The following is a 19,607-nucleotide window of genomic DNA, read 5'->3' as shown; positions in this document are numbered from 1 at the left end:
AAGCAAGAGAACTCTTAAATCTGGCTTCAGCTTTGCGAGTAATTTTACAAACTGAGAAAAAAAAAACTATAACTGAATCTGTTTTAGGATTTGGGTCTATTTCAAAATCATACTAATCCATTGACCCTCACACCAAAAGATTTTTAAGCAAATCCTTCAAATTCTTTCACAAAATACTGAGACATGTCATAAAGAAACTAGAATGGGCACTTGGTAGGGTTCATACCTTCGACAACGCCACATAACAAGATAGGCAATTGAATTATGCTCATTTTATCACTAATTGCATGCAAATCGGATAAGAATTGACCACGATATGCCAACAAGACAATTTTTACCTTTTTGTTACCTTGACCTTCGACCCAATCACTCCCAAAATCTAATCAAATTGTCCTTAGATCATGGCCAATCATCCCACCAAATTTCATAAGATTCAGTCAAATGGTTTTTGAGTTATGCGAATCACAAACATACACAGACATGCAAAATACACGCCTATCAAAACATAACTTTCGCTCCAATGAAACTGGCTAAGGTAATTAGAAAATTGAGACAAGCAAAAAAAATATAAATTCCACCAACTGTCTTTGAACTCTCTCCCAGCTTTTATATTCCCCCTTAATTGTAACTTTATATCCATTGAAAGGAAGATCTGTCAGTTCATTTTAAAGTTAAATACAACTCTTCATCTAATTTTCCCAGTTACATATGCAGACCTGGGGTAGAAAAGAAGCCTTAAGTCACCTGAGTCTATTGTCTCTCCACTCAGAGATTTTTTTTTCCTTAGCCAGAGGAAAGAGGAAAGAAGCTGTAGCAACAAAGGGAGAGAGAGAAAGTGGAATACCAAGAGACGCAAGAAAAAAAAAGAAGGAACCCGGAAGTGAATGGGATAAAGGTAGAACAAAAGAAAAGGAAAGTGCGTGGACAGAGAGAGAGAGAGAGAGAGAGAGAGAGAGAGAGAGAGAGAGAGAGAGAGAGAGTGGGGGGCTGGCCGAGAGAGAGAGAGAGACTTAAATACTTGTATCTCTCACTCTCATTCTCTCGTTACATAAACCAGTGAATTATTAAGTCATATTTTTATATGTACTGTTTCTTGATAGTAATAATAATAATAATAATAATAATAATAATAATAATAGCATGCATACGTATATGGATTACTATGGTCCAGTGGTTAGAGCGTTACTTTGATAACAAGAGAATCTTGGTTCTACTCCTGTATTAGACGAAGTGATTTGACCATATACCATTATACAGCATTGTACCTATATTAAGATTAATTGAAATACACACACACGCACATACACACATTAGTATATATATATATATATATATATATATATATATATATATATATATATATATATATATATATATATATATATATAAAGTACTTATATACCCTTTTCTGAAGTGGGGATACCTTAACGTGATGAAAGGGTTTGTGTATCACTATGATCAGCAAAGCTGTACTAGTTAGGGCCACCCATACTAGGTTGGTTGGCTCTGGGCGACCAGACAAAAGTTTCCCATCATCACCCATCTGCAGTGGCCAGCGTATTTATGAAAACTAGCCAAACCTCAAACATGACATGTCTGAAGCCTTTATCTTGAGAAATAGTTAACAATTAAAAAAATGTTTTCAAAACAGTAACAACGTCAAACTATATATTTCATATAGAAACTATAAAAAGGCTCATGTCAGCCTATTCAACATGAAAACATTTGCTGCAAGTTTGAACTTTTGGATGTTCTACTGATTCAACTACCCGATTAAGAAGATCATTCCACAACTTGGTCTGGTCATAGCTAGCTGGAATAAAACTTCTAGAATACTGTGTAGTATTGAGCCTCACGATGGAGAAGGTCTGACTATTAGAATTAACTGCATGCCAAGTATTACGAACAGGATGGAACTGTCCGATAAGATCTGAATGTAAAGGATGATCAGAATTACACACACATACACACACACACACACACACACATATATATATATATATATATATATATATATATATATATATACATATATATATATATATATATATATATATATATATATATATATACACACATGGGAAATGTCTAACATATGTTATAGAACTCCATCTGTTTCTTCCATAATTGACATAGTTTTTCATCGGAAAGACAGCTGAACAGGCACACAATCTCTTTCTCTCACTCTCTCTCTCTCTCTCTCTCTCTCTCTCTCTCTCTCTCTCTCTCTCTCTCTCTCTCTCTCTCTCTCTCTCTCTCTCTGAATCTACTACAGTCAATTCCATCCTGCAATTGATGTCTACAAACAGAGCTGGATTACGACGTAACCAGTTTATAGTTTAAAGAAAGATAATTATTTCCGATAACGTACGAAAGCACCACATATGACCTATGATACTCGTTCATTCATTATTTTCACCAGATAAAGTCAAATAACACTGGATTAATCTGATTCATATATGTATGTGATAATCACTTATTTCTTCTTATTATTGTCTACTGACAAGTGAAATATTGATGAATTACCAGCGATTTATATATACAAATAAATATATGTTTACCATTAACAGAATTCGGAAACGCTAGAAAAAATCCAGATATAGATTTTTTTAGTTTGTGATAAGGAGAAATGTAATAGACGAATTTCAATGAAATTCTCTATATTCATGACCAATTGATTAAGGAATAAAATTGGTAAATATTTAAATGAATCTTAAAACAAACTAAGGGTCTTTGATTAATTTTTCTTCAATATTTTAGATTTTCGCTCGTTACATTTTAGTTATGACTGGAGTTGTTACCGTGAAGATCTTGTAGTTATTATTAAGTTTGTTGTGTGTGCGCGAGCGCGCTTGTTCTTGTTGATAATACAAGATACAGGTTGTTGTATCAATTGTTGTAGTTGTTGATGTTGTCGCTGTTGTTTCTTTGATTTTGGTTGAACCTGTGATACTTTATTTAAAGTCAATTCATGCTTTATTTTGGCCAATTTTTTTTTCTTTTCTTACATTATTATTATTATTATTATTATTATTATTATTATTATTATTAATATTATTATTGTTGTTGTTGTTATCAATGTATTACTATTGTCATTAATGCTACTAAAATTGCCAATACATTCACACAAAACATGCTGTACACAGCTTTACATTTATTCAACTTACAGAGAGAGAGAGAGAGAGAGAGAGAGAGAGAGAGAGAGAGAGAGAGAGAGAGAGAGAGAGACCAACCATAGAGAAATGATATGACATCTGCGTTCGTTGAACTGTGTCTGGAGCTTTCTCCATCTGGTCTGCAATCACGGACATCCATACTCAAGTAGGGGACCTGCGTTGCGTTGTTTACATAGCGTTGTTCTTTTTAGAATATTTTCTTTTCTTCCAAGTATTGTAATATATTTATTCATTATTACTACTTATACTGGCTTAAATTTAATTTTAGATACGTATATTTATTTATGAGTAACTTTAAGCGTTTAATTACTTCAAAAAGACATATAAAATACTCGTTGTTTAAATAGATTCATACGTAACGCCACCAACGCTAGATTGATAGCAACAAGTCGATTCCGCCTGTCAGTAACTCAGTATAGCAATAATGATGCTAAGAATTGATGATACCACACAACAGGCTTGTGAAGGCTGTATTATGCAACGTATTTAAACATCAACTTTCCATCAAAGGGAAAAGTAAACATCGGGAGTTACAAAAAAAAATGATGCGCAGGGAAGACACTCGTTTGTATGTGATTATCTGAATTATATACCACGAATGATGATTACTCGGAATGGCATAAGCGTGGTGTTTTCTTGGGGGGAAATTATGGATTAAATTGGCTGTCATGAGGAAGTGTTTTCACCCAATTTTATTGTAATTTTGTGGATTTTTTAGATAATGAGGAGGTGAGTACAGAAACGTTTGGTTTATATATATATATATATATATATATATATATATATATATATATATATATATTTATATATATATGTGTGTGTGTGTATATATATATATATATATATATATATATATATATATATGTGTGTGTGTGTGTGTGTGTGTGTGTGTGTCTATGACCTTCTCTATTATGACTGTGACTTACGGCAGTCGACTGATTACCAGGCACACAATATACAGATCATGTCCTTTTACTGATTCAACTCTATATTGCATGGAATGGTAACATTATCTCCTGTAAAGCATTGGAACTCTTTTTCTGCTTCTATGTTCCTATTTCTTGAAGCATATTGCATTTTGTTCAACGCCAGGATATAGGCTTGTCCATTTCATCATGTTAATCTAGTTAAAACTGAATAGGGCACTCGAGAAAGCAGTATTTGAAATGAATAGCCAAAGAAAAGCGCGTACAGATATACATTTGCGTGTGAAAAAAGCAAGAAGAAGAAATCCACAAAACACCAGGTCTTCTAAGCGCACTCAGAAAGAGCACGCAATCCAAACCGATGTCCCGTCATCTGGTGGATCCATTTGAAAATCCCCGAGAGCTGGTTCGTCTGTTTACTACTTTCCCTTTCGTCCGGAGGAGGGAAAGCCCCCCTCCCTCTCTCTTTCTCACCTTTGCGCATCACGGCGCCATGTTGGGAAGCCCAGATGTTGCGGGGACCATGAAAACGTCCGTCTGTTATTCTTTCTGAGTTTTCTTGGTTTGCAACTATTTGTATTTCAATGGCTGGTATCTTTGTCCATTTATTTCGGTCACTATTACGATGATTTTTGTGTAAAGGTAATAAACTAATTGCTTTTACTCTATTAATTGTGTAACCAGGCTTATAGAATTGTAAAAGAAAATCTTTCTAGAGTTGTAAAAGAAAGTCTGTGGTTTACGTTTTCTAAGACTTACCACAGTCATACATAATGTATACATCCATATTTCTCTAATATCGCATTTCTTTAGGGAGCTGCAAACTACAGACCTGTTCCCAGATACAGAATACTGCAGAATGAAGTCTACCAATCCCTCTTACTCTCCGGCAGATCCATTTCCCCATTGTGAAAGTCGAATGAAAGTGTCTTAATAATCTTAAATGCTCTCAGGTCACAGGTGAAATGAAAGCAGTTCATCTTGGGATCATAAATCATATATTCTCAGATAAATTCTAATACTAATTTAAGTGAGGACTCACTATCACCTTTAAAATGTGTTTGTGTGTGTGTGTTGTTTAAGAAAGTTTAGCATGGGAGCTGTTACAACCCTCCCTACCATTTCTTATATATGAACCTAATAGTTTAAGATAAATTATTTTAAGCCACATTTCTCGTTTTTTTAAATTAAATGTTGATGGAAATATTGCCTGTTGTGTTAACGCTCCTGTTTATATAAGAATTATATCTTTGGAGTGCTTAAAAGTCAGGTAAATTTAGTTAGTCTTTTCTTATCAAATATTCCTTATCTGTTATTTTTCATTACGTAAAAAGGCGTGTGTTTCTCTCTCTCTCTCTCTCTCTCTCTCTCTCTCTCTCTCTCTCTCTCTCTCTCTCTCTCTCTCTCTCTCTCTCTCTCTCTCTCTCTCTCTCTCTCAAATATTTCTCCTCGGTAGATCAACAAATTAATTTCTCAAAGCATATCTGAGAAAGCAGTATGAGTAATTAACACCTCAAACCCAGAATTACATTATATGTCCGTATTATATTTTTTTTATATTAACACTCAGTGGTATTACAGCATTACGACGCCATTAACTCTCATTCAATCAATTAATGCCAAACTATATTGCTCGTGGCATTAAAAAGAAAGAAAAAAAAACTTAGAAATCAGCAATTCCAGATTTCGTGTTTACAAGACCAATAATTAATTTTCTCATTCAAGAATTGTGAATTTTAAAATCTAATGCATTTTTTCAAAGGGTTAATATGACATTTTGTAAGTCGATAGATTAGTTGTTTTAGGCTCTAAATTAATGGTACGAAATCGTATGAAGAAGAGGTTTGTTTACATCTACGGTTGCTTCTGCAACCAACGAAAAGTCGATATCAACTTTCGTAATGTTTTCAAATTATGTCTTCGAGAAGTAGGCAAATAGATATTAAAAATATTTTGAAAGGATCACACAAGGTTGAATTGTGTTTAACATATAAAAAACTATCATCTTACCTTTTTACTCTACAAAAAATACTGATAGTATTAGTATTACGATCACTTAAAAGTAAGAAAAAATTACATTTGTACTTCAAATTTAGAAACTTTATAATAATTTGTTGTTTTATGATATTTCAATTGGGACTTTAACACTATTTATGTATTTTATTTTAATAAAAGACATAATTGACACACACTCTTCTAGATACAATACTAAATGTTTACTTATCGTACTTCTCTAAGGCTGCATTTGACAATGGTTATGATAAAAGGAAACGTTCAAGAGGCCAAGACTCCGACTTCATATGGTATTTAGTGTAATTCATGGAAATATCGACATATTTTGGTAAGCATAAGTTGAATGCACTTATACATGAAGTTATTAACAGTTTATAATGTGTAATAAAACTCTCATTGATGTTAAATAAGATATTAACCAGCCAGGTTTCACCCTCAGTGGTTCAGCATAGCGTAGATTGAAAGTTGAGTTTTACATGATATTTTCAACAGTTGCTAACGTGTAAATAATCATTCTTTTATGTTAATTAAGATATTTACCCTTCAGCTTTCACTTAATGTCATTTCAGCATAGCTTAACTTGAGCTACAGCGTAGGTTGAACCTGTTCTAGCCTAACTTAAATTTTCCTTTTTCCTGTTATGGTTAATAGTAGTTAGACAACAAGTTTAGGGGTGAATGTAGTTCGTTAGGACAGGGTAAGATAAGAGTAGTGCAGTCTAAGGTGTGTCCCATGGGAATTAGCCCCCTGTGAGTAAATATGTAAGGATATGGCTGTTAGGTTAGGTGGAGAACCTTAGGTTAAGTTGGTTAGGTTAGGTTAGGTGGGGAACCATCGGTTAGGTGATGTTCTTATGTTGGTTTGTAAAATGTGGACTTTCACTCTGTCCCAACAAACTACGAAGGCTCCTAAGTTGAATTTAAGGGTGTACGTATGATAGCTAAGAAAACGGCAGTGTGACGGGGTCGCAGAGTGCCGTTAGTCTCCCGCCCCCGTTATGTAAGTAGGTAATGACATGGCTTGGTTAGGTTAGGGGGCGAGTTTAGGTTAGTTGGTGTCCATATTTTATGCTCGCTGGAGGAACTGGCCGCCGATATACAAAGGCTCCCGAGCTTAAATATCAGTGTGATAATCCTAAAAAAGTAAATATTAGGTGTTTGGGGCTGTATTCATAGGTACCATAATTTTAACAATATTGAGACGATACTTGTTTGGAAACTTGTTTCTCGAAGTTATAAAATTGTTTAAAACAAGGATTGATTATGAATAGCTCTTTCACAATGGAAACAAATCTTAAGGTTCCCCCATCTAATTCAAAATAAGATGCCTGATCTTACTGGTTAAATGATTTCTGGCAGAAATCCAGAATTTTTTAGTTATGGTGGGTCTACTTCCGTAACTGAAAAGCCATGGCTTTGCACTAGATATCATCATCAATTACGTTCAAAACACCATAGAATATACCATGTAACAGTCTAATTTTTTAAACTTTGTTGTTTCTGGCAGTCATAAAAATACAGTCATCGTAATAAAAAAAGTTACTGTAATCTAAGTCGAGTAATAGTAATGAAACATGGCTAAATTAACTAGCTTTTGTTTGCCAGGAATTGTAGATGCTTAGAAAACCAATTTTTCATCCCACTTTCAATGGAGTCGCTCGTAGCAGTGTTCATCATATTACAAATACTTCCATGATTAATTGAGCTAATGATTTATTGGTTTTTGCTCTGTCGTAGCTCACTTTGCCCGCTATTAAACATCTCATTGCTCCTATGTTATGGCAAGTGGAGGATGTTTCACTACACGCGTTGGCTTATTGGGTAGTTAATCATCATTATTTATCAATTATACACACTTAACTAAGGGGTGAGTTGTAGTTTCACGCTCCAGCCTCTGTTCGAACATGGATTTGTCTTCCATTTCCCATTATCAGACTTAAATATATACAAACACACGTATCTACCCTAACCTTCCATTATTAATATAATAAGTAAAATGAGAGCTATAATTATATTGCATATTCCAATATTGAAAACAAATATCAAAGGATTAGAATATAAAATGTTGGGCACTTTATTCTGTTCGAGCAAGTAACTTACGACAGAAGCAGCACTACCTATCAGTGTTTTTCTGAACTACTGGATGGAAGGAGTCTTCTGCGGCCTGTGCTAAGATGACAAAAGGAGCAAAACAGTTTTTTTTTTTATTATATTAAAATTTGTAACTCCATTAATAGAGGTTTCCACCACTAGTATGTGGGATTGAAAATAGTGTTTGTTCCATAACTGAAATACAAACCACGCTATTTAATATGGGTAATTACTTTCGGCGTAGCTGAAATGACGAGCCATTAGAATTTTAACGAGGGTTTACTACCCCACCGCTAGTTAGGGGGGGTAGGGAGGGTAGCTTGCTAACACACCCCCCCCCACACACACACACAAACACACACCTGCGCTTGAGCTCACTTTGCTCTCGGCTCGGGTGGTAGTCGGACGTGTCCGCTGTCACCCTCGCCTTCTTTGATAGCCATTACTAATCTTTTGTTTGCTTTTCCTTTGACAGATTGTTTGTGAAGTTGGCCTCTGCAATGCATAAGTGTCCTGGTTTACCTGACCGCCCTTGTGGTACGTATATGTCGGCGGTCGAAACGGACCCCCACACCTTGTGTCCATACTGTAGTGGCCAACGGTGTGATAAGAGTAACGTATGTGGTGAGTGTAGGGAGTGGTCTACCTCCCAGTGGGAGAGGTTTTCCTGGCGCCGGAAGAAGTCCAGGCGGGATATTTCTCCTTCGAAGATTTCTTTGAAAGGAGAAAATCCCAAGGGCTCTTCATCTGTGGCCCAAACCTCCTCCGAAGCTCCCACTCAATTGGTTTCTTCCGAGAAACTGTCGAGTGGTAACGTAGGCCGCAGTTCTGTTGACCGATCTCGGGGTTTGGGAGAGGGAGTTGCCTCCCATAGTGAGGCAGCTCCTCCTCCTCCCCCAGGGGAGGATTTAAATGTAAATGTAACAAATGATGATTTGTTGCAGCTTTGGGCTTCCTTGGGGCTTGAGGGTTCGCCCTCCAAGGAAGCCTTGTTTGACATGATCAGGTTGAGCGCAGCTGTCAAACAATCGCCGACTTTAGCAGAGTTTGATCCTCTGTCTATCGTCGACGTTGTTGTAGCAGAGGCTTCCGATGAGTTGTATCAAACCTCTGCTCCTGATATTGCTGTTGTAGCTGAAGGCTTTAGTTCCCCCCTCCGAACATCTTTCGAGGGAGGAACTAAGTCCAACAGTCTCTCCTGCCGGTGATTCTCTCCCTCAGGGGAGTTCACTCACAGAGACTCCTCTTCGGAGGACTGCTGATGGTCAGCCCGCTGACCCCACGGCCCCCAGAGGGCGTATAAAGCGTAAAGCCCGCCTTCCTCTTCGCCGTAGAGGCCTTCCTTCACCTCACAAGGGTGTTAGGAGGCGCCTTTTCGGTTCATCATCCCCGCAGTCCGCTGCAGAGGAACCTCGCCGTCGTTCGCCGACTCTACCAGCTACATACCTGGACCTCTCCGCAGATCGTTTGCAATCTCCTTCGGTGGAAGGTCGTCCTTGCAAAGGACACGACGACCTTCCACCCGCCAGACCTGCTGACCTGCCGTCGCCGTTCCTGGCCGCTGATCTGCTGTGGGCGCCTACTCGCCCTGTTTGTAAACAGGCAACGGTCCCTTCAGGTCACAAAGGACTTTCACACAAAATTGTGTGTAAGTCCCTTACGTGCCAGGTATCCCCTGCGCGCCATCGTTCACCTGCGCGCAAGCGCTTGCCTGCTGTTGTTTCTGTTATAGCGCGCTAGCGCTCACCTGCGCGCCAGGGCTCGCCTGCGCGCAAACGATCTCCTGCGCGCCCACGATCTTCTGATCTGGGCGTAAAGGGGAAGATAACCTCTTCCCCTGCTCGCCAGTGCTCTCCAACGCGCCATCGGACCCCGCCTGCTCACTATCCTTCATCTGCGCACGCCCACCTATACTGCCAGATGTGCGCTCTCTTGCGCGCAAGGAATATATCTCCCGCGCGCGCCCAACGTTATCGCCCTCACGGGCTCTTCGAGATCCTGACCACGTATAATCGCCTTCGCGCGCGCGAGTGCTCATCCAGCCTGCTGCGCGCCCTCTGCAATCTCCAGAACGCACCCCTGCGCGCCATCGCTCGCCCGCACGCCCACGCGCGCGACCCAGGCCAGATTCTATCGCGCCAGCGCGATCCACGCGCGCGACCAGGTCATCATCATCGCGTCCCCCCCCCCAAGCGCAGAACAGCGCGCTCGCCGGAGGGAGGGAGGATTCCAGATAGGTCCAGGGACTTTTCTCCTTCTTCCTTTCAGGCAGACCCTACTTTAGTAACTCCTCCTAGGGATCGAACGATTCCCTTCCCTCCAGAGGAAGTGTTTGACAGCGCAGCTGTCAGTCAGCAGCCCTGGTATGGGTCCCTAGTCAGAGTGGTCATGCAGGCTTTTAAGCCTGTTCTCTCTGAGCTGGGCCACAAATCAGTGGCAGCTTCGACTCCCCTGAAGAGGAAGAGAGGAGTAGCTGACGTGGTAACTTCTCCAAGGGCGAAGCTGACTCCACGGAAGTCTTTGAGGAAGGCCTCCTCCCCCCCCCCCCCAGACTTTCTCTCCCTCCCCTTCGGACGAAGATTTCCCGTCCTCGGGAGTCACACGAGGTGAGGCGTTCCCCCATCGCACCAATGAGGGAAACCCCACCTCGTGCAGGGAAGTCTTCTCGGGTAGGGGTGGAGAAGAGCCTCCCACCATCACTGTTGGAGTCCTGCATCCCTCCCAGGAGGGAGTCGAAGGACTCAAAGACTTTACCGAAGTCATCCTCAAGGATTAGACCGGAGCTAGCTAAGCCCTCGGAGAACGTCCACGAGTCCCCTCAAGAATAGCCTTTGGGGACGGGAGACTTTGCTGCTAGCCCTTCAGGAGGAGAGCTACAGGAGTCAGAGCATGTGTTCTGGCAGGTTCTGACCCTTATGAGGAATCTCAATGGGTTCGCGGATCCAGAGATTCCCCCTCATGAGGGCAAGGACACGGTCTTGGACCGAGTCTTTGGTACTCAGAAACCCTCAAAAGCCAGCGCGGCTTTGCCCTGGTCTCAAGGGGTTAAGAGTGCCAGAGATAAGGTGGAAGGCCAGCTCTCTGAGCTTGCTTCCTCCAGCCGATCCAGTGCCGGTAACAAACTCCTCCCGCCTCCTCGTGTCCATCAGAGGAGGTACTTTGACATCATGGAGGAGACTTGTTTAGCTCTTCCCTTACACCACTCTTTGGAAGAGCTTACTAGGGGAGTCCCTCTAGAGAGACTCTCCAACTGGCAAGTGTCGTTCTCAGCTACGGAGATCCTTAGCCAGGAGAAGGTGGCGAAATGTGCCATGCAGGCAACTTCGTGGCTGGACATCTGGCTAGGGTCTCTGGACATCTGTTACAATCTGAGGACTTGTCCAAAGAGAGTACCAGGAAGGCCATGGAGACCTTTTTACTCAGGCACTTGTACCATCAAGCTTCTAGCCCACCAAGTCTCGAACTTGTTGGCTAATACCATCTTCAAACGTCGAGATGCGGTGTCTGAGAGATTCCACTGAAAGGTCCTCAGTACCGAGATCAGCAGGCTCAGACATTCTTCCATCTTGGGGAAGAATTTGTTTGAGCCTAAGGACGTGGAGCAGGCAGCTGAGAGGTGGAGGAAGTCCAACCAGGACTCTCTCCTACATAGGGCTCTAACACCGAAGCCCTATAAACCTCCAGCAACCCAGCAGCCACGTCCTACCAAGACTATGAAACCGGCAGCTACAGCGAAGACAACGGTGTCGAAGCCCTTTCCTGTCAAGGATAAGAAAGGCAAAAAGTCATCCAGGGGAGGAAAGAATTCTAGAGGGAGTGGCCGAGGCCGCAAATGCTAGGATTGGCAGTCCCCCTGCATGTTCACCAGTGGGGGGATGCCTACAAAGTTGCGCAAACAGGTGGTAGCAACTCGGGGCCGATTCCTGGACGATTTCTGTATTGAGTCAAGGATATCGCGTCCCTTCACAACATCTCTACCTCCCCTGACAGCGAATCCAGTGTCGTTGAGCTCTCTTGCCATGGGATCGGCAAGGGGGCAAGCTCTTCGGGCAGAAGTCGAGACCATGTTGAAGAAGGGCGCTCTCCAGGAGGTCGTCGACGGTTTCCCAGGCTTCTTCAGTCGACTCTTTCTTGTAAAGAAGGCGTCTGGAGGCTGGAGACCAGTCATCGACCTCTCAGCTCTGAACAGGTTTGTCAAGCAGACCCCGTTCAGCATGGAGACGGCAGACACGGTCAGACTTGCAGTGAGACCGCAAGACTTCATGTGTACACTGGACCTGAAGGACGCGTACTTCCAGATCCCAGTCCATCCGTCTTCAAGGAAGTACTTAAGATTCAGCCTAGACAACAAGATCTACCAGTTCAAGTTGCTGTGTTTCGGTCTCTCCACAGCACCTCAGGTTTTCACCAGAGTGTTCATCCTAATATCGTCGTGGGCACACAGGATCGGCATCCGTCTCCTCCGTTATCTGGACGACTGGCTGATCCTAGCAGACTCGGAGTCAGCCCTTCTTCGACACCGAGACAAACTTCTGGGACTTTGCCAAGATCTAGGGATCATGGTAAATCTCGAGAAGTCTTCTCTGCTTCCTACTCAAAGACTGGTATATCTAGGCATGATCATAGACACCAATCTCCACAAAGCCTTCCCATCAGACGACAGGATAGCAAGGATGAGGAGGGTCGCGAGTCCTTTCCTCAGACGAGAAGAGCTCCCAGCCCAATCGTGGTTACGTCTCCTCGGTCACCTCTCATCCTTGGCCCGTCTAGTTCCCAACGGTCACTTCAGAATGAGATCTCTTCAATGGCGACTCAAGTCCCAGTGGAATCAGATCACGATTCCCCGGACTTCATGATCCCTATGGGTCCTGCAGAACGGACGGACCTTCAGTGGTGGGTGACAGACAAGAACCTACGAAGGGGAGTGGATCTTCTCCTCCTCCCCCCGGATTTGATGCTGTTTTCGGACGCCTCAAAGAAAGGGTGGGTGGCCCACGTTCTGCACCACAGGACCTCAGGCCTGTGGTCAGAATCAGAAAAGTGCCTCCACATAAATCTGCTAGAAATGAAGGCCGTATTCCTGGCCCTTCAACAGTTCCAACATTACCTGGCGGGTCACTCTGTGGTGGTGATGAGCGACAACACCACAGTAGTGGCTTACATCAACAAGCAGGGAGGTACCTTTTCAGAGCAGCTATCCCATCTCGCAGTAGAGATACTGAGATGGACCGAAGTCCACTCGATTCCAATATTGGCTCGCTTCATTCCAGGCAAAAGGAATGTGCTCACCGACAGTCTGAGCAGAGCGTCTCAGATAGTGAGCACCGAGTGGTCTTTGGATCATCTACTAGCCAACAAAGTCCTGACTTTGTGGGGTTCCCCGACTGCGGATCTGTTCGCTACAGCGCTGAACTTCAAGCTCCCGCTGTACTGCTCCCCAGTCCCGGATCCCAAGGCACTCTGGCAAGATGCCTTCCAACAACGGTGGTACAACATCGACGTATACACCTTTCCCCCGTTCTGTCTGATGAGGAGGGTACTCAACAAGACCAGAATATCGGTCAATCTCTCGATGACCCTTATAGCTCCGCTATGGCATCATGCGGAATGGTTTCCAGACCTTCTGCAACTCCTAATGGAAGTTCCGAGAGAACTCCCTCCACGACACGAGCTACTCAAACAACCACACGCCAACATCTTTCACAAAGTCGTAGCTTCGCTTCGACTTCATGCCTGGAGACTATCCAGCATCTCCTCGCGGAGAGAGGATTTTCGCAACAAGTTGCGAACAGGATGTCTGGACACCTGCGAAGGTCATCCGCAGGGGTCTACCAGGCAAAGTGGCGAGTTTTCTGTGGTTGGTGTCGTGGTAGGGGTATCTCTCCACTCGATGCCACTATTCCAGCAATAGCAGGGTTCTTCGTGTATTTGCGAGAAGAAATGCGTCTTTCAGTCTCGGCAGTTAAAGGCTATCGCTCAGCCTTAAGTCTAGCCTTCAGGCTCAAAGGAGTGGACATTTCTTCTTCGCTGGAACTTTCCCTACTCATACGAAGTTATGAACTTACCTACCCTCAGTCGGAAGTGAGACCTCCTCCATGGAACGTGGTTCGAGTTCTCAGGTCTCTTAAGAGACCTCCCTACGAACCATTACGCCAGGCTTCAGATCGCCACCTAACTTGGAAGATGGTGTTCCTACTAGCTTTGGCCTCGGCCAAGCGAATCAGTGAACTTCATGGTCTCTCGTATGACATCGCCCATTCAATGGGATGGGGTGAGGTAACGTTCAGATTCGTCCCTGAGTTTGTTGCTAAGACTCGGAATCCGGGAGTGCCGGACCCTCGGTTCGACTCTTTCCAGATCTCGAGTCTTCGTTCTGTAACAGATGACCCAGACCATCTCCTACTGTGCCCAGTAAGGAGTCTGAGGCTATATCTCAAAAGAACAGCTGCAGTTCGTCCCCAAGTGCAGGCATTGTTTGTGAGCATTGGAAGAACAAAGAGGAGGGTTACCAAGAATACTATCTCAGCATGGATTCGTAGGGTAATCCATCTGTCCCTGAATCCTGACCCTCCTACGTCACGTTGCCCCAGAGCACATGATGTCAGGGGCGTAGCTACGTCCCTGGCCTTCAAGAAGAACTTCTCAGTGACGCAAGGGTGTGGAAGCGTCAGACGACCTTCACAGCCCACTACCTGCAAGACGTGACCCACAGGAGGCTCGATACGTTTTCTATCGGCCCTGTGGTGGCTGCACAACAGCTGGTTTAAACCTCAGGCTCCTTAATGGACAAGTAGCAGAAGGTTGAGGGCATTGTTACCCAGTCTTAGTCTGCATGAGTGAAAAGGTTTGTCTGGCCCTTATTCTTTTCTTCATCCTCCCCTCTCTTGGGGAAAGCAACATCCTGGGTTCTCTGCACAGCTGACCTCAAACCACTGCAGGTAAACCATGTTTCCTTGTGTTCCTAGTATTAAGCTAATACTGTCACGTCCCCATACCCTGACGAGGTGGTATTAGGAGAGTCCTAGCCTAAAGTTTCCATCTAAAGGACTACAGGTCAACTTCCTAGGACGAGTCACACTTCAGACCTTCACACACAGCTTATGTAGGCCGCAGCCCTTGCGCAGCAAGGTTCTAGCGAGGTACAGGGACTCCTTATCATTGAGTGCTGACACACTCAGATACTGAGTCCTGGGGCAAAGCCAAAAGCCAGTACTGGCTGGGACTTACCACCCTTCCTAAGGGGTGAGTCACCCATATTAAATAGTGTGGTTTGTATTTCAGTTACGGAACAAATGACATTCGTATATAATTTGTATTTTTCCTAACTATACAAACCTTAGCTATTTAATCAAACTTGCCCGCCAGCCCTATCCCCCGTGAAGTCCTACCTCTAAGCAAAGTGAGCTCAAGTGCAGGTGTGCGTGAGAGGGGCGGGTAGCAAGCTACCCTCCCTACCCCCCGCTAACTAGCAGTGGGGTAGTAAACCCTCGTTAAAATTCTAATGGCTCGTCATTTCAGCTACGCCGAAAGTAATTACCCATATTAAATAGCTAAGGTTTGTATAGTTAGGAAAAATACAAATTATCTACGAATTTGTCGTATTTGCAAAGATCTCTTCAATTAAGTGAGTTCCAACATCCTAACTAATATTACACTGCTCTATAATGAAACCATCTTATCTACCTTGGGAGACTATGCTCCCTTGTTACCTCCCCAAATGACTCTGTGTTCTTACCTTACCTTAAGGTAAGTTGGCTCTCTATTTTAGCTTCCCTTGTGACATAAAGTTTTCAAACATCTTGTGCATCTCTTTTCCTCATTGCTTGAAAAGAACGGCTTTTCAACAGTTATCAACATCACATTTGTTCAAAACACCTATAAGCACACCAGTAAAACCTCTTATTTTCTCTCAAAGGAAAGTAGCCTTATATTTGGCATAATTCTAGAAGCGAATTCTGTCCCAGCCAAGAAACATGAAAGGATTTTTTCGTAATGGTGAGGGTAGCATCTTTTAGAAGTAAAGGGCTGAAATATGATAATACTGTATAAGGGTAGTTTTACAATTTTGGAAATATTTTGATTTAGTGTTATTAGACAATGCCTAGTTGTTCAGTAACTGAAATACAAACCTACGCTATTTATTTAGAGGTATTACTTTCGGCGAAGCTGAAATGATGAGCCATTAAAATTTAGCAAGGGTTAACTACCCATACTGCTAGTTAGCGGAGGTTGGCGGGGTTAGCTTGCTTCCGCTCACACACCGATGATTTATCTCATTTTACTTTTGGCTCGGATGGAGACGGGTTGTTACCGCTCTTCCTCCAAGCCTATTTTGGACAGCCATTAAATTTTGTCTTTTAACTTACTTTTTTAAACACAAGACTTACCTGGTGGTTATATATATATAGCTTACGTCCCTGACGTCACGGCAGAAAATTCAAAACTCGCGCCAATTGCTGATTGGATAGCCAGATGTGCTACCTGCGCGCCTCTAGCGAGGTACCTAGAAACCATTCCATCGGTATCCATATCTTCCCTGCTGGCGCTAGCGGTAACATTGGTTGGATATTCTCCTCGCTTTTTGACTGATTATTGTTGTCCCTTTGTTGAAGTACAATAATTCTGGTTTTTTGACTCTCGCTTGATTGGATTTTCGTTTGGATACTGTAGATATATGTTTGGATATTGATATTTTGACCCTTGCTTGTATTTGATCTCGCTTTCAAAGTTCAAAATGGCCACCCCCTCTAGTGGTTTTAGGTTGTGTGCTAGTGGGTGTAAGACCTGTTTATCAAAGGCTTCCATTGATCCTCATTCACTGTGTATTAAATGTAGAGGTAAAGTTTGTAAACTTGATGATAGGTGCAGCGAATGCCTTATTTTTTCTGATCATGAGTGGCTGGATTTCGATCGCTATTTACGAAAGTTAGCAAGAGATAGGGTAAGACGTAGTTCTTCTCATTCTTCTAAAGAGTCCTCTTCCCATGTCACTGTTCCTATTCCTTCCCCTGTAGTGGTAGTTCCTGATCCCACTACGAGTACCACTAATGAACCAACACTTAAAGATATGATGTTGGCTATTCTGGCGTTGGGTACGAAGGTAGAGTCTATCACTGCGGATAGAACGCAGTTGATGGCTGATGTTAAACAACTGAAAAGTGAAAGTGCTAAAGATGCAGTGAGTGTTATTAGTGCTGTGGAGGGTGCGCCTGCTCGGGCTTGTCGTTCTCCTAGGCCTGGACCTCTTCCAAGCTCCCTAACCCCTGGGAGAAGGAATGTCGAAAGACGAAAGGAAACGAGAGGCTTTAGCTCCCGAGCAGACGTTCCCTCGAGCGTTCCTGTTGACGTTTCCCAGGACGTTCGCCCTTACCATAGTAAAGGTGAGGTTAAAAGAGGTTGGCGTCAAGCTTCCAGACCTCTTAAGAGGAAATTTGACCAGCGTCCTTCCAGGACATCACAAGCAGGCTGTAGTCATTGGAGCACCCCTGAACACTTTTCATCCGAAGAAATCTCGCCTTCTAAGCGTCCTGTTAGGACATAAGAGCAGTTCCTAATTTTAAGATGTTGCAAGAAATGCAGGAGAAGCTTTCATCATTCATGAAAGGCTATCAGAATACGGAAGCCTCCTCTCTAAACACTAAACGGCGCAAGACGGGGAGTCGGCAAACGCTTGTTGATCAAGTTTCTCAACACGTTGAGTGGGCGGTGACGCATAGCAATGAACGTGAAGTTGAACGCTCTAACTTTCAGGAAGTCGAGCGTCCTCCTAATCGAGGTGCTGTTCATGCGCTTAGCAGTGATAGTGATTGTCCTGCTAAAAGCGCTTTCAAGCATTCAGCAAGGCACGATGTCGAGCGTCCTCTTGAGCATTCTGGTTTAGCTAAGCAAGGCATTGTTCTTTCTTCTGTTAGCAAAGCCGAGCGTCCTCCAGGACGTGATGTCGGGCGTCCTCCCATCGAGCGTTCAACAGAATGTGAGCGTCCTCCGGGGCGTGATGTCGAGTGTTCTTCCATCGAACGTCCTCCAGGGCGTGAGCGTTCTCTGGTACGTAACATCGAGCGTCCTCCTGTACGCGATGTAGAACAGCAAACATCCAGACAGGACGTCAAACAAAATACAATTCTTCTTAGCTCTGATCGTGTGGATCGCGAGCGTTCCGAGGAGCGTCAAGGCTCTTTGTCGGAGGAAGAAGCTGATGTTCCTCTTTCGCCTACCGAGCCTTTTGAGGAGTTATCTGCAAAGGAAGACTCTAAGTCTTTTCGTCCTTTGGTAGACTTAAAGAAGCTCATGAGGATTTTTCATAATGAATTTCCAGAGTCTTTCGTTCCCGTGGCTCCACGATCGCCTCCATCGGAGTTTACTCTAGGGAAGCCTAAGAAGAAGTCTCTATTCACTAAGATGGTGCTCTCTCGTTCATCAAAAAGAGCACTTAAATTGATGGGAAACTGGATGGGATCTAAGAAGGAACATGGGAAAGCAGCCTTCGCGTTCCCCCTACTAGATTGGCATCTAGGTCCAGTATATGGTACGATACGGGAGAAGTTCTCGGCTTGGGAGTTCCTGCCTCTGCCCAGGGAGACTTCTCAAGCCTGGTAGACGCTCCCCGTAGATCGGCCATGAGGAAGACTAAGGTTTTTTGGTCTACCTCTGAATTGGACCATTTGCTCAAAGATGTCTTCAGAGCCTTCGAGGTATTTACAGTAACTTCCTTGATTGGACTCTGTTGGCCGTGGGTAAGAAGGTGGCTACGCTCAAAGAAGGGGACTCTTCGAACTTAATCCATGTCATGTCCTGCATCGATAAGGCATTGCGAGACGGGGCGAATGAGTTGGCAGCGATTTTTACAGCAGGCATTCTCAAGAAGAGAGCCCAGTTGTGTTCATTTCTGTCTGTAGGGGTTTCTCCTTTTCAGAAATCTGAATTGTTGTATGCTCCGCTGTCATCATCTCTGTTCCCACAAGATCTTATTAGGGAGATTTCTTCCTTGTTAACGCAGAAGGCCACTCAAGACCTAGTCTCAAAGACGGCAAGGAAAGTGTTGCCATCATCTTTCGTTAGCCGCAAACCTAAGGAAGTTGCTCCTTTTCCAAAGTTTTCCCAGCCCTTTCGAGGAAAGCCTTCCATAAGAGGTAACTTTAAATCAGATGGAAGGGGAACTAAGAAAAGAGGAGCCAAGAGTCTGACTGCTTTCGTCTTCAGGCAATAGGAGCCAGACTACACACCTTCTGGCAGGCAAGGGAGAAGAGGGGTGCAGATCTTTGGTCAGTCCGACTTCTAAGGAAGGGCTACAGGATCCCTTTCATAAAGCAACCTCCTCAAAGTTAACCCCAGTGGATCTCTCTCCCAGGTACAGGGAGGAATTAAAGAGGCAAGCATTACAGCTTCAAGTGTGTCTTGTTGGA

The 19,607-nt window shown here is 43.3% G+C and overlaps 1 protein-coding gene across 1 annotated transcript in view; it reads left to right on the top strand.

Annotated features, from left to right (window-relative positions):
• Nucleotides 1–6,327: 6,327 nt before the first annotated feature.
• Nucleotides 6,328–19,607, top strand: part of Prp16 (ATP-dependent RNA helicase l(1)G0007) — a 49,870-nt gene continuing 36,590 nt past the window's right edge. The window contains exon 1 of the mRNA XM_068393780.1: nt 6,328–6,443. The gene's annotated coding sequence lies outside the window, so the exon portion shown is untranslated. The remainder of the gene's footprint in view (nt 6,444–19,607) is intronic.

Source organism: Palaemon carinicauda, chromosome 19, assembly GCF_036898095.1.
Source record: "Palaemon carinicauda isolate YSFRI2023 chromosome 19, ASM3689809v2, whole genome shotgun sequence".
Classification (NCBI taxonomy): Eukaryota; Metazoa; Arthropoda; class Malacostraca; order Decapoda; family Palaemonidae; genus Palaemon; species Palaemon carinicauda.
Note: the sequence above shows the minus strand (reverse complement) of the source record. Positions and strands in the feature narration are given on the sequence as shown.